Source organism: Xenopus laevis, chromosome 5S (assembly GCF_017654675.1).
Source record: "Xenopus laevis strain J_2021 chromosome 5S, Xenopus_laevis_v10.1, whole genome shotgun sequence".
Classification (NCBI taxonomy): Eukaryota; Metazoa; Chordata; class Amphibia; order Anura; family Pipidae; genus Xenopus; species Xenopus laevis.
In genome coordinates this window covers 108931875-108945161 of record NC_054380.1, presented here as the reverse complement: position 1 = coordinate 108945161, position 13287 = coordinate 108931875, and positions in this window count along the sequence as shown.

The following is a 13287-nucleotide window of genomic DNA, read 5'->3' as shown; positions in this document are numbered from 1 at the left end:
TAGTAGAATCACAAAACAATACAACAGACATTAGGGTTTTTTTTATTAAAGTGCGATTTTTTCTGGCCGGACTTCTAAAGGGGGAACACCTTTTTTTCATAGGAATTTTTTTTTTTTACTTTTTCGAGATTTATTAAACTCTGATGGTGTTAAAACTCAGAATAAAAAAGTACTCCAACCCAGACCTGCCGAGTTGACGTAGAAGGTTTTGGTCGTCAAATTCGAAAAAGTCTCCGTTTTTGGCAACAAATCCAAAAAATACGCATAATTCAGATTATCCCACAATTTTGTCAATGGGTGTTTTTTTATGGCAAATTTTTTTTTCCTGAATGAATCTTGTACATGAATGAATCTTGTCCATGAGTTTTCACATGATGAACCTTTTTTCTCACTGAATTGAATCTGGCCCTTTTTTGGAACCAAACTAAAACACAGTTACTGCAAAGATGACTAAAAATTGCCAGAAATGAGTAGCAAACCTGTGTGAATTTTTTTTAAACTGTTAATATTATCATAGTAGGGTACGTAGTGTAGACTGTAGAGAATTCAGAGCAAATACTGTAATGTGCATCTTATTAAATATGGAAACCTTTGAGAATTGAGTAAATGTGTATCATTTACATTGCTGTCTTGATCTAACTTAGATGAAAAGTAATCAAAGCTTTGCTGAAAAAAAAATAACTTGTCAAATGTTTGTTATTAAGATGTAATGCGTTTAAATGAGAGCTGCTTCTGCAAGTTTTATTCATAATTATTTTTTCAGCAAGAGTACCACCAGTAGGACTGTAGTAAGGGAAAGTAAGCTTAATATTTAAGAATGTTTATATCTTTGATGTACAGAAGGAAAAGCATTCTAAGCATTTTGGTTGCAGCACAGGGGTGGATCAGCTCATGCTGTTTCCCTTGCTCAGAGTTAGCAATTAGTGATGGGCGAATTTATTCGCCAGGCGCGAATTCGCGGCGAATTTGCGCGTTTCGCCGCCAGCGAATGAATTCGCGAAACACCCGTGAAAATTCGCGGCAAAAATTCGCCGGCGTCAAAATCTTTTTTTCGAAAAAACGGACGCCGGCGCCAAAAACGGGCGCCGGCGCCGTTTCGCGCATTTTTCGCCGTTTCGCGAAATTCGCAAATTTTTCGGCGAAGCGAAACAGCGCAAATTCGCCCATCACTATTAGCAATAATGAACCCATTGGGACAAGAAAGAACTGCAGGGAATAGCCACTGGCAACCATCACACTTAGGGGCATGCGTATCAAAGGCTGAACAGAGAATTTGCCACAAAAAATGACAAAAGAGAATTCTGTAGCTCTATTCGCTTGTGTTGCACTTGGAGTTCCCTTTGGCATAAGTTTTTGGTGATTCTTTGTTTACGCTTTTATAAATATTTCCTTTAGAAACTACTTTCTTATTTTAAATCTACCCCATAATGTGAACTCCCAGCTGCTTATAGTGATGTTTCTATGCATTCTGCTTCTGATATCGATTAGAGCCACCAAGGACCAATTGGATGAGATTTAGACATTAAAATGGCCATTTATGTCTGCAAGTGAAGTGTAATATAGTGTAAAACTGGGCTATTGCACCCACCAGATGCATCACAATTGTGCCTCCATGTTTTCTAGCAAGTTGGATGTAATTTGCAGCAAACATTTTTAGAGTGGGAATAACATGACTTCTACATTGAAATAAGGGTAGTGTGTGCAAGTCTATTGTAGGGATGCACCGAATCCACTATCTTGGATTCGGCCAAACCCCCGAATCCTTTGCGAAAGATACGGCCGGATACCGAACCGAATCCGAATCCTAATTTGCATATGCAAAACATTTTTTACTCCGTTGTTTTGTGACAAAAGTCACACGATTTCCCTCCTCGTCCCTAATTTGCAAATGCCCGGCCGAATCCTGCTGAAAAAGGACGAATCCTGGTGGAATCCTGAACCAAATCCTGGATTCGGTGCATCCCTAGTGTATTGTGACCATCAATGCAATTTACTGTGAGAATCCTCCAATTCCCATCACATTCTGGGTGCCATCATCTCCACATCCACAGCAGTGACCTGTGAATGAATACAGCTTTAACTGTATTGAACAGTGCTGTATTCATAAAGGGTAGGCTGAAGGAGGCACGTAGATGTTCCCCTTCAACACCACCACGTCCCCTAACCTGCCACCAACAAAGGCCGCAATGGTGTCCTGCATTTAACACCTGCAGGCAGTAAGGACATTGCTGTCTTGCCTCTCCTCTGTATCTCTTGGTGGATATTTTATCCAGTGCAAGATGTAGAGTGAAGCCAGACCCCAGGTGAAAGTACTACTGGCTGTGATTTTGCTCTTTTGCATCCATCCAGAGTCATGGTCATCCATCCTGACTCCTAATCTATGTATGACTAATATATTTGCACCTAGAGTAGCTACAGGATGATCATTTCCTTAGGGCTGAATTATAAACTTTAGTACGATGTAGACATGATTTTTTTTGTGTGGTTTTTCATGTATTTAGCTTTTTGTTCAGTATGTCTCCAGTTTGGTATTTTGGCTATCTGTTTTGATAAGGTCTTATTTATCTTAGCAACCAGGCAGTGGCTTCAATGGGAGACTAGAATATGAATAGAAGAGGTCCTGAATAGATAGAAAAGTAATAATACAATACAATAAGACTGTATTCTCACAGACCAATTGTCTATTAGATTTTGTGGTCAGTAACCTTTATTAAAAAGCTGTAAAAAGGCAAGAGGAGGGAGTATAAGGCAAATAATTAGAAAATTATATTAAAAATAACCAATACTGTTTTAAACTTGTTAGGAATAGGAAATTTTATAACTACTAAAAGTTAACTTAAAGGTGAACCATCCCTTTTAGCACAATGTACCATTCCCTCCCAGAATACCCACATAACCGTGGCCAGATTTTTGTGCCTGATAGTAGAGATACAAAGATTTCCACTAGTTAGTAGATTGGGCACAAATGAGCAAAACCAGAGCATTCAAACGGAGTGCCGAAAAAAGTGCAGGAACTTGGCATACATTTTTTCTGTGAAGCAACACAACCAGAGCACTGTAGTTATCATCTGTTAAAGTAATGTTTTAGGAACAGGTTCCCTTGAACCTAAGCACACTAAGGGGCAGATTTATCAAGGGTCGAAGTGAATTTGAGAGAATTTTCGAAGTAAAAAAATTCGAAATTCAAAGTAGTTTTTTGGATATTTCGACAAACGAATAGGATACCACGACTTCGAATTTAGTTCGAATTTGATTCGAGCATTCGATAATCGAAGTACTGTTTCTTTAAAAAAAACTTCGACTTCAATACTTCGCCAAATTAAACCTGCCAAAGTGCTATGTTAGCCTATGGGGACCTTCTAGACCATTTTTCTGAGTCTTCACACATCGAAGTAAAATCATCCGATCGTCGCTAAAATCGTTCGAATCGTTCAAAATGATTTTACTTTGATCGTTCGATGGCCAAATTCGATATTCGAATTTAAAGTATTTCAATTCGAGTGTCGAATTTCGAAGTATTTATCACTTCGAAATTCGACCCTTGATAAATCTGCCCCTATGCCTTGCACCTACTGCACCATGAGAGGGCAAATAGACAAAGTGAAATGTGTATGGCATTTTAATGGGTACAGTTCTGCATTAATAAAATGATTATAAATTATAGTTATGTAACTTAAAGGAAAACTATACCCCCAAATTGAATACTTAAGCAACAGATTGTTTATATTATATTGATTGGCATATTAAAGAATCTTACCAAACTGGAATATATATTTAAGTAAATATTGCCCTTTTACATCTCTTGCCGTGAACCCTCATTTCGTGATGGTCTGTGTGCTGTCTCAGAGATCACCTGACCAGAAATACTGCAGCTCTAACTGTAACAGGAAGAAGTGTGGAAGCAAAAGACAGAACTCTGTCTGTTAATTGGCTCCTGTGACCTAAAATGTGTGGTTTGTTTGGTTTGTTTGTGTGCACCTTGAATCGCAAGATCCCGGGGGGCGGCCTTTAGTTCTTAAAATGGCAATTTTCTATTTAGGATTACGTAATGGCACATACTACCAAAAAAGTATATTATTATCAAAATGGTTTATTTACATGAAGCAGAATTTTAGGTATCAGCTGTTTTATGCAATTTATTTTAATACAGATCTACATTGTTCAGGGGTATAGTCTTCTTTTAATGAAGGACTAAAAAATGATTCATATTGACTACAGAGTTCCAGTCTGTGGACAGAAGCAGACAGAATCTAGAGAAGGCTGACGGTACATTGGGAGATTTTCATGAATTATGAAAATAATTTTGAGTGGCATTATTAACATGTAACTTACACAACCATGGGAGTTGCACTTTTGCATGTACAGGAAGCTTTGAAATTTTGTTCCTAATACAGAAAACTTTATTCATCATCGACTGAATAGCAGCTTGTGACTCAGGGAGGCCTATTTAATAATTTTCCTGGTTGAGAAAAAAAAATGCAAGCCCTGAAGAAATATGCAACAAAACTCACCAAACCTTGTTTTCTCAAACACAAGCTCATTAAAGAAAAAGATTGCATATGAGCAAGTATCACAAAAAAATGTTTTAATGAACTGGGAAAATAAATGAATAAGTTTATCAGAGACAGTTCCCATTGACTTCTATTGACTCTCACCAGCCTTTACTTGCCAAGCTTTTTTGGTGACTTTTTTCAGCCTTTCTCGTCTATTAACCACTGTTTGTATTTTCAGAAAATACTTGGACATATTTGTCACGTCCATATTTTTTCCTGAATTTGTGTAATAAACACTAACTTATGTTCTAATAACTCCGCCCCTTAATGTCAAATCAGGGTTAAACTGGTTCCAGCTCCAGCCATTAACAAGAGCCGTTGGCAGATACAATTCTTAGTTTGGACAGAGGAAATTTAATTCCATAGGGATAGGGTTACAAGGTAGGGGCAGTTTGTCAAAAGATCTGTAAATATGGTTGTAATCTGACAAATTGTCTCACCTAAATGCACGACTTACTTAATTTGATCAATACCTTTGATGTAAAATATAATTTTTTTAACTTTCATTATTAGTGATGGGCGAATTTGGGGCATTTCGCTTTGCTGAAAAATTCGCGAATGTCCTACGAAATTCGCGAAATGGCGAAAAATTTGCAAAACTGAGCCAGCATCTCGTTTTTGATGCCAGCGTACGTTTTTGACTACGGCGTCTGTTTTTGATTCACTATCTATAAAAATTGATATTTATGGTTTTCAAAAAAATTAAAAAGGAACAGAAGTCTTTCAAAATGTATTTTCTTTTTCTGTCTTTATTCCCCCAAAATTTGCCTCAGTGCAGTCATAAAACTTGTTAGTGTATGTTGTAATTCCTCAATACGCGTAAGGAGTGAAATGATGTTTTAAACCTCCGGGATGTGCCTAGAAGCATGAGTACCAGCTAATGTTAATAAAACATCTTCTAGAAAGTTAATTTAACACAGTTGGCAGCTTTTGAAGCCAAAAGAAACTCCACAGAATGTTAACTCTGCATGTTAAATCTTTAACTACCTTCAAAGTTACAGCATATGAACAGAACAATGCACCATATACACTTAGGGGCAGATTTATCAACGGTCGAAGTGAATTCGAGGGAATTTTCGAAAGTAAAAAAATTCGAAATTCAAAGTAATTTTTTGGATACTTCGACCATCGAATAAGATACTACGACTTCGATTCGAAGTAAAATAGTTTGAATATTCGACCATTCGATAATCAAAGTACTGTCTCTTTAAAAAAAAACTTCGACTTCAATACTTCGCCAAATTAAACCTGTCGAAGTGCTATATTAGCCTATGGGGACCTTCTAGAGCAGTTTTCGACGTTTTTTGAAGTCCAAGTCGAAGACATCATTTGATCAATTGCTGAAATCCTTCGAATTCGAAGGATTTCAGCGATCGATCAAACGATTTTTCTTCTACTTCAAAAAACGTAGAAAACTGCAATTTTTATTGCAGCATGTCTGTTTTCGGTTTAGCTATTTCAACCTGGTGCCCAAGCAAAAGCCCACCCAGCACATTTTGTTCAAGGGAACTTGATATCATACATAGTCATGAATTACCCTGAGACAATCTGCAGTTTTTTAAATTTTTTATTATTTGTAGTTTTGACGTTTTTTGCTTTTATTCAGCAGCTCTCCAGTTTGCATTTTCAAAAATCTAATTGCTAAGGTCCAAATGACAACCATCCAAATGACCCTAGCAACCATGGGTTGCTTTCAATAAAAGACTGGAATATGAATAGGGAAGGGTCTGAATAGAAAGATGAGTAATAAAAAGTAGCAATAACAATACATTTGTATCTTTACAGAGCATTTGTTTGGTAGATGGTGGTCAGGGCATTTGTAAGCTGAAAAGAATCAGAAGAAAAGGGCAAATCATTAAAAAAACTAAATAAATAAAGAAATTCTAAAGACCAATTGAATAGTTGCTTAGAATAGGGCATTCTATAACATACTAAAAGTTAACTTAAAATAATTGTTTTGTGTTAAAATAAAACATAAAAACTAGGTAAACAGATGCAGAATAAAAATTTTTCAATACAGTTAGCAGAGACGGAACTAGGTGGGGGCAGGCCCTGGTGCGGGCCGTGCAGCCGGGCCCCGCCCCACTCTCTTCCGTGAGGTGCTGCAGCCGCTGCAGTGGGAGTGTGACTGCCGGGGGGCCCTGTGGGGGTGCGGGCCCTGGCCCAATTGCACCCCCTGCTCCCCCGGTAGTTACGCCACTGACAGTTAGTTGGCCAAAAATGTAACCTTTAAAGGCTGGAGTGACTGGACGTCCAACATAATAGCCAGAACACTACTTCCTGCTTTGCAGTTCTCTTGGTTTCCACCGATCAGTGACTTGAGGGGGGGCACATGGGTCACTAACTGTTGCTTTTCAATCTGACCTGCATGCTAAGGTTCAATTGCAAACTCACTGAACAGTTATGTCCCATGCGGGCCCCCTTACAGTCACTGACTAACTCAGAGTTAGAGAGCTGGAAAACAAGAAGTAGTGTTCTGTCTATTATGTTAGACATCCAGTCACTACAGCTTTTATACATTACTTTGTTGACTAACTAACTACTGTATACATTTTTTCATCTATTTATCCAGTTTTTATATTTTTACACTGAACTGTTCCTTAAAGGTGAACCACCCCTTTTAAAAGCCCCACCACAAAAGAATTACAGATAATCTGATATATGTTTTATGTTCTATGTTAACATTCTACGTGATTCTTTTAAGAAATTTCCATTTCCTGGGCTTTTAATGTTTTGTCATTGCCTAAACATGAATGTCTTATTAAGGGTCTGGAACTAAAGCTGCAGCAGGTTTGGATGCAGTGCTGCATGCTGTTAACGTTTCTATTGCGACATCACTCTGCAGCATTCCTAATTATTGGGGGCTTTCCATTGAACAACCTGCAGTGACATATGACAAATCTAACGATAATGATACCAGGTGCACCAATGTGAATGTAAATCATTTGCAGTGTGGCATCCAAATGTGCACCATCTGTTGGTCTAGAAAAAAAAATCAGTCTTTGGAGGTTGCGCAGAGTTGGCAATATTGATTGAAATGTAGGCTTCTTGTAGAGATTTATATATTCCTGGGATATAGCAAATTGATGAGAGATGCCATTCATTGCCCAGCGTAATATATGGGAAAGTTTGTGCTTGACATACATGAGGTGGTGACAGGTTGACCTTCACTGCTTATCCTGTGAGATTCAATAAAAGAAGAGTACAGGTATGGGACCAGTTATCCAGAATGTGAGGGACCTGGGGCTTTCCGGATAACAGATCTTTTTCGTTTAGATCTTCCTACCTCAAGTATACTAGAAAATAATTTAAATTCTGATTCCAATAAGGATAAATTATATCTTAGTTTGGAACAAATACAAGGTGCTATTTTATTATTACAGAGAAAACGAAAATCTTTTAAAAAATTTGGATAAAATGGAGTCTATGGGAGACGGCCTTTCAGTAATTCTGAGCTTTCTAGATAATGGTTTTCCGGATAACGGATCTCACCTGTACTCACAAATTAAACGCCAACTGGAAAACTTGATACTGTGAGATTCAATAAAAGAAGAGTACTCTAACGCTAACATACTCTAGTATGCTGACATAGGTGTGGAAGTAATAGGCAACAGCAGACTAAGCAACCAAGCCAGGCAGCTATCAAAATATTTAATGCCGCATAAAGGGTTTTGACAAAATGTGATAGCATTTGATAACATTAAGGGGCACATTTACTAAGATCGAGTGAAGGATTCGAAGTAAAAAAACTTCGAATTTCGAAGGGTTTTTTTGGGTACTTCTACCATCGGATAGGCTACTATGACCTTCGACTACGACTTCGACTAAAAATCGTTTGACTATTCGACCATTCGATAGTCGAAGTACTGTGTCTTTAAAAAAAAACTTTGACTACATACTTCGCCACTTTCGAAGGTTTTTTTTATGATCGAAGGAAAATCGTTCCATCGATCGGTTAAAATCCTTCGAATCGTTCCTTTGATTGTAGGATTTGCTGTAAATCGCACAAATTCGATATTCGAAATTCGTAGCATTTTACCTCAAGGGTCAAATTCGAGCCTTAGTAAATGTGCCCCTAAATCTTTTATCTTGTTAGAACAGGTATGGTATAAGGTATGTGGAAACCTGTTATCGAGAAAGCTCCAAACTATGGAAAGACCACCTCCCATAGACTTCATTTTATCCAAATGAACCACATTTTTTAAATTATTTCCTTTTTTCTGAAATAATAACAATAAAAAGAATAACTTTTACTTGATCTAAACTAAGGTATCATTAGTCTTTATCGGAAGCAAAACCAACCTATTGGATTAAATTAAATGTTTACATTGCTTTCTAGTAGAAATAAGGTATGAAGATCCAAATTATGGAAAGATCCGTTACCTGGAAAAACACAGGTCTCGAGCTTCAGAGCATAATAAATCACAAAAAATGTTTTTTTTTCCTCTAAAAATTCATCTTTCCCCTTTATAAACTCGACCAAAAAAATTCAATGTTTAATAAAAAGGCCCTCCTATTGTACATTGTAATGGAAGAGCACTAGTGATGGGCGAATTTGGGGCGTTTCGACGAAAAATGCACTAATTTCCCGCAAAACGGCAAAAAATTCACGAAACAGCGCCGGCGTCAAAAACGAGACGCCGGCTCTGTTTTGTGAATTTTACGCCGTTTTTTTTACGCTGGCGTCCATTTTTAAAAAAAAAAATTTGGCGGCCATTCTGCAAATTTAGTCGCCGGCGGTGAATCGCGGGAATTTGCCGCGACTTTGCGCCTGGTGAATAAATTCATCAATATAGAGCACTGTTACGTGCAATTTTCTTGCTGTACGCCCTTGCTGTAGCACTGGAAGTAAAGGGTCTCCAAGCCTAATCACCCATATGTGCCACAATTCTTCCCAATTATTTGGATACCTGCGGTTCTTAAAGAGAAACAAAAACTTTATAACTGACCATAATCTTCAAAGGAAATGTTCAAAGGAAAAGTACTTCACTTAGTACACAGAAATTATCTCAGCATTCAAAGGCTCAGTCTATTAGGACACAATAAATGACAGTTGTTGTATGTTAATCTTAACCACAAGCGTCCAAGCTCTATGTACCAGAACTCCCACACTACCTTTGGCCTAACCATTTAAACCTTTACTGTCATTCAAAGTTATTAAACCCACACTTTCCCTTCTAGTGTATTTGTTGCAAGGGAGAGTTGCATGTGGTTAGGGAACTAATTCGCGCGAACATCGACTGTTCGCGTCCGCCGAATGTTCGCGAACGTCGCGCGACGTTCGCCAATTTGGGTTTGCCTTAGCTGGCGCTTATTTTTGACCTCTCACCCCAGACCAGCAGATACATGGCAGCCAATCAGGAAGCTCTCCCTCCTGGACCACCCCCACACCCCCTGGACCACTCCCCTTCCATATATAAACTGAAGCCCTGCAGCGTTTTTTCATTCTGCCTGTGTGTGCTTGGAAGAGCTAGTGTAGGGAGAGAGCTGTTAGTGATTTGAGGGACAGTTGATAGTAACTTTGCTGGCTAGTAATCTACTTGATACTGCTCTGTATTGTAGGGACAGAACTCTGCAGGGATTTGAGGGACATTTTAGGTTAGGTAGCTTTGCTGGCTAGTAATCTACCTTCTACTGCAGTGCTCTGTATGTAGCTGCTGTGGGCACTGCTGCTGATCTCTCATCTGCTGACTGCTGCCTGTAACCCAATAGTCCTTGTAAGGACTGCTTTTATTTTCTTTTTTGTTTTTTTACTTTGCTACTATAAGAGCCCAGTGCTATTAGTCTAGCTGTGTTGGGGAGTGGGACTGGTGTGCTGCTCCTAGTAGTTCAGCACCAACCAGAGTAATTATTTTTTTTTAATATATATATATATTTTTTTATTTTACTTATCTCACTGTTCTTTAACGTGTCCAGTGCTGTTTGCTGTTCTTCATAGTAGTGCACCAATAGTAGTGCACTTGCAGGCATTATTTGCCCAGTGTGTTCTTCAAACAACGGCCACCTAGCTGTGTGAGCTTGTTCACATTCTGTCTAAATATCAATAATAATACCGTCTCCAGAAACACCACCCGAGTGACGTTTTTCAAGCAGCAATAATATATTCCGTATCCACTGCTGTAGTGTATACGTTGACCTTGCAGGCATTGTTTCAATTTGTTTGCCCAGTGTGTTCTTCATTTTCAAACAACGGCCACCTAGCTGTGTGAGCTTGTTCACATTCTGTCTAAATATCAATAATAATACCGTCTCCAGAAACACCACCCGAGTGACGTTTTTCAAGCAGCAATAATATATTCCGTATCCACTGCTGTAGTGTATACATTGACCTTGCAGGCATTGTTTCAATTTGTTTGCCCAGTGTGTTCTTCATTTTCAAACAACGGCCACCTAGCTGTGTGAGCTTGTTCACATTCTGTCTAAATATCAATAATAATACCGTCTCCAGAAACACCACCCGAGTGACGTTTTTCAAGCAGCAATAATATATTCCGTATCCACTGCTGTAGTGTATACGTTGAACTTGCAGGCATTGTTTGCCCAGTGTGTTCTTCATTTTCAAACAACTGCCACCTAGCTGTGTGAGCTTGTTCACATTCTGTCTAAATATCAATAATAATACCGTCTCCAGAAACACCACCTGAGTTGTTGTTGTTGTTGTTGTTTTAAAAAAAATGCCAGGCAAAGGCAGGCCGCCACGCAGAGGCACTAGGGGCCGTGCTGCTATGCTATCCTGTGGCCCTAGGAAATTGCCCAGTTTTACAAAGGCAATTACCCTGAACTCCCAAAATGCTGAAGAGGTAGTTGACTGGCTTACACAGCACACCCCATCCTCTACCGTTTCTAACTTTGCCACAACATCCTCATCCTCCTCTGCTATGGGCACCCCACGTAACACTTCCTCCACCACCGGCGCCCCTTCTTCACTGGAGTCAGAGGAGTTATTTACACATGAGTTTTTTGAACTGAGTGATGCGCAACCATTATTGGCAGAAGAAGATGAAGGAGATGAGGACGTTACACCAGATATAATTCTGGCAGACAACACAACAGAGATGGACATAATGAGTGATGAGGAGGTCCCCGCTGCTGCTTCCTTCTGTGAGCTGTTAGAAGAAATTGATGCATCTGAGGAGAATGATGATGAGGAGATTGATGTTTTGTGGGTGCCCAGTAGAAGAGAGCAAGAGGAGGATAGTTCAGATGGAGAGACGGAGAGTCAGAGACGCAGGAAGAGAATAAGACTTAGAAGAAGCAGGGAGGACAGCTCGCAGGGAACAGTAGGGCAACAACATGTATCGCCACCTGTGGTCAGCCGGCCAACGCACCCGCCATTGCCGCCAACTTCTACTGTTACTGCCAGATTGCCAGCTTCAAATAGGTCAGCAGTGTGGGATTTTTTTAATGTGTATGCCTCTGACAAAAGCGTTGTAATTTGCAATGAGTGCAGTCAGACACTGAGTCTTGGGAAGCCCAACACCCACATAGGTACAACTTCTATGCGAAGGCACATGAACGGCAAGCACAAAGCACTATGGGAGCAACACCTCAAAGCCAGCAGACAAACTAAAAGCCACCCTCCTTCTGGCCCAGCATCTTACTGCTCTACCTCTGCTGTCCTTGACCCGTCTGAACCACCCTCCACTCCGCCTTCCACCTTGACCACCAGTTCCCAGTCATCTGCCCCCAGCCAAGTTTCTGTGAGGGCCATGTTCGAGCGTAAGAAGCTAATGTCTGCGAGTCACCCCCTTGCCCGGCGTCTGACAGCTGGCTTGTCTGCACTCTTAGCCCGCCAGCTTTTACCATACCAGCTGGTGGACTCTGAGGCCTTCCGCAAATTTGTAGCAATTGGGACACCGCAGTGGAAGGTACCCAGCCGCAATTTTTTTTCAAAGAAGGGAATACCACACCTGTACCACCATGTGCAGAGCCAAGTCACCGCATCTCTGTCACTTAGTGTTGGGGCAAAGGTCCATATGACTACTGATGTATGGTCATCCAAGCATGGTCAGGGCAGGTATGTCACCTACACTGCCCACTGGGTGAATTTGGTTATAGCTGGGAAGCAGGGAATGCGTTGCTCAACAACAACAGTGGAGTTGGTGTCACCGCCACGGATTGCACGCGGTTCTGCCACCACCTCTACTCCTCCTTCGCTCTCTACCTCGTCTTCTTCCTCTGCTTGCTCCTCCTCTGCTGCTGGGTCCTCCTCCTCCACACCTGTGCACCCCCAGCTCCCCCTAGGCTATTCGACGTGCCAGGTACGCCGTTGTCATGCTGTCTTGGGGATGACGTGCCTGGAAAGCAGAAACCATACCGGATCTGTACTCCTGTCATCTCTGCAGTCACAGGCCGATCGGTGGCTGACCCCACACCAACTGAAGATCGGAAAAGTGGTGTGTGACAACGGAAGCAATCTGTTGGCAGCACTGAGACTGGGCAATTTAACACATGTGCCCTGCATGGCACATGTTCTGAATTTAATAGTCCAACATTTTATCTCGAAGTACCCAGGATTCCAGGACATTCTCAGGCAGTCCAGGAAGGTGTCGGCCCATTTCAGACATTCCTACACAGCCATGGCACGTCTTGCTGACATTCAGCAGCGGTACAACATGCCAGTCAGGCATTTAATTTGCGACAGCCAGACTCGCTGGAATTCAACGCTCCTCATGTTTGAACGTCTGCTGCAACAACAAAGAGCCGTCAATGAATACCTGTTTGAACTGGGTGG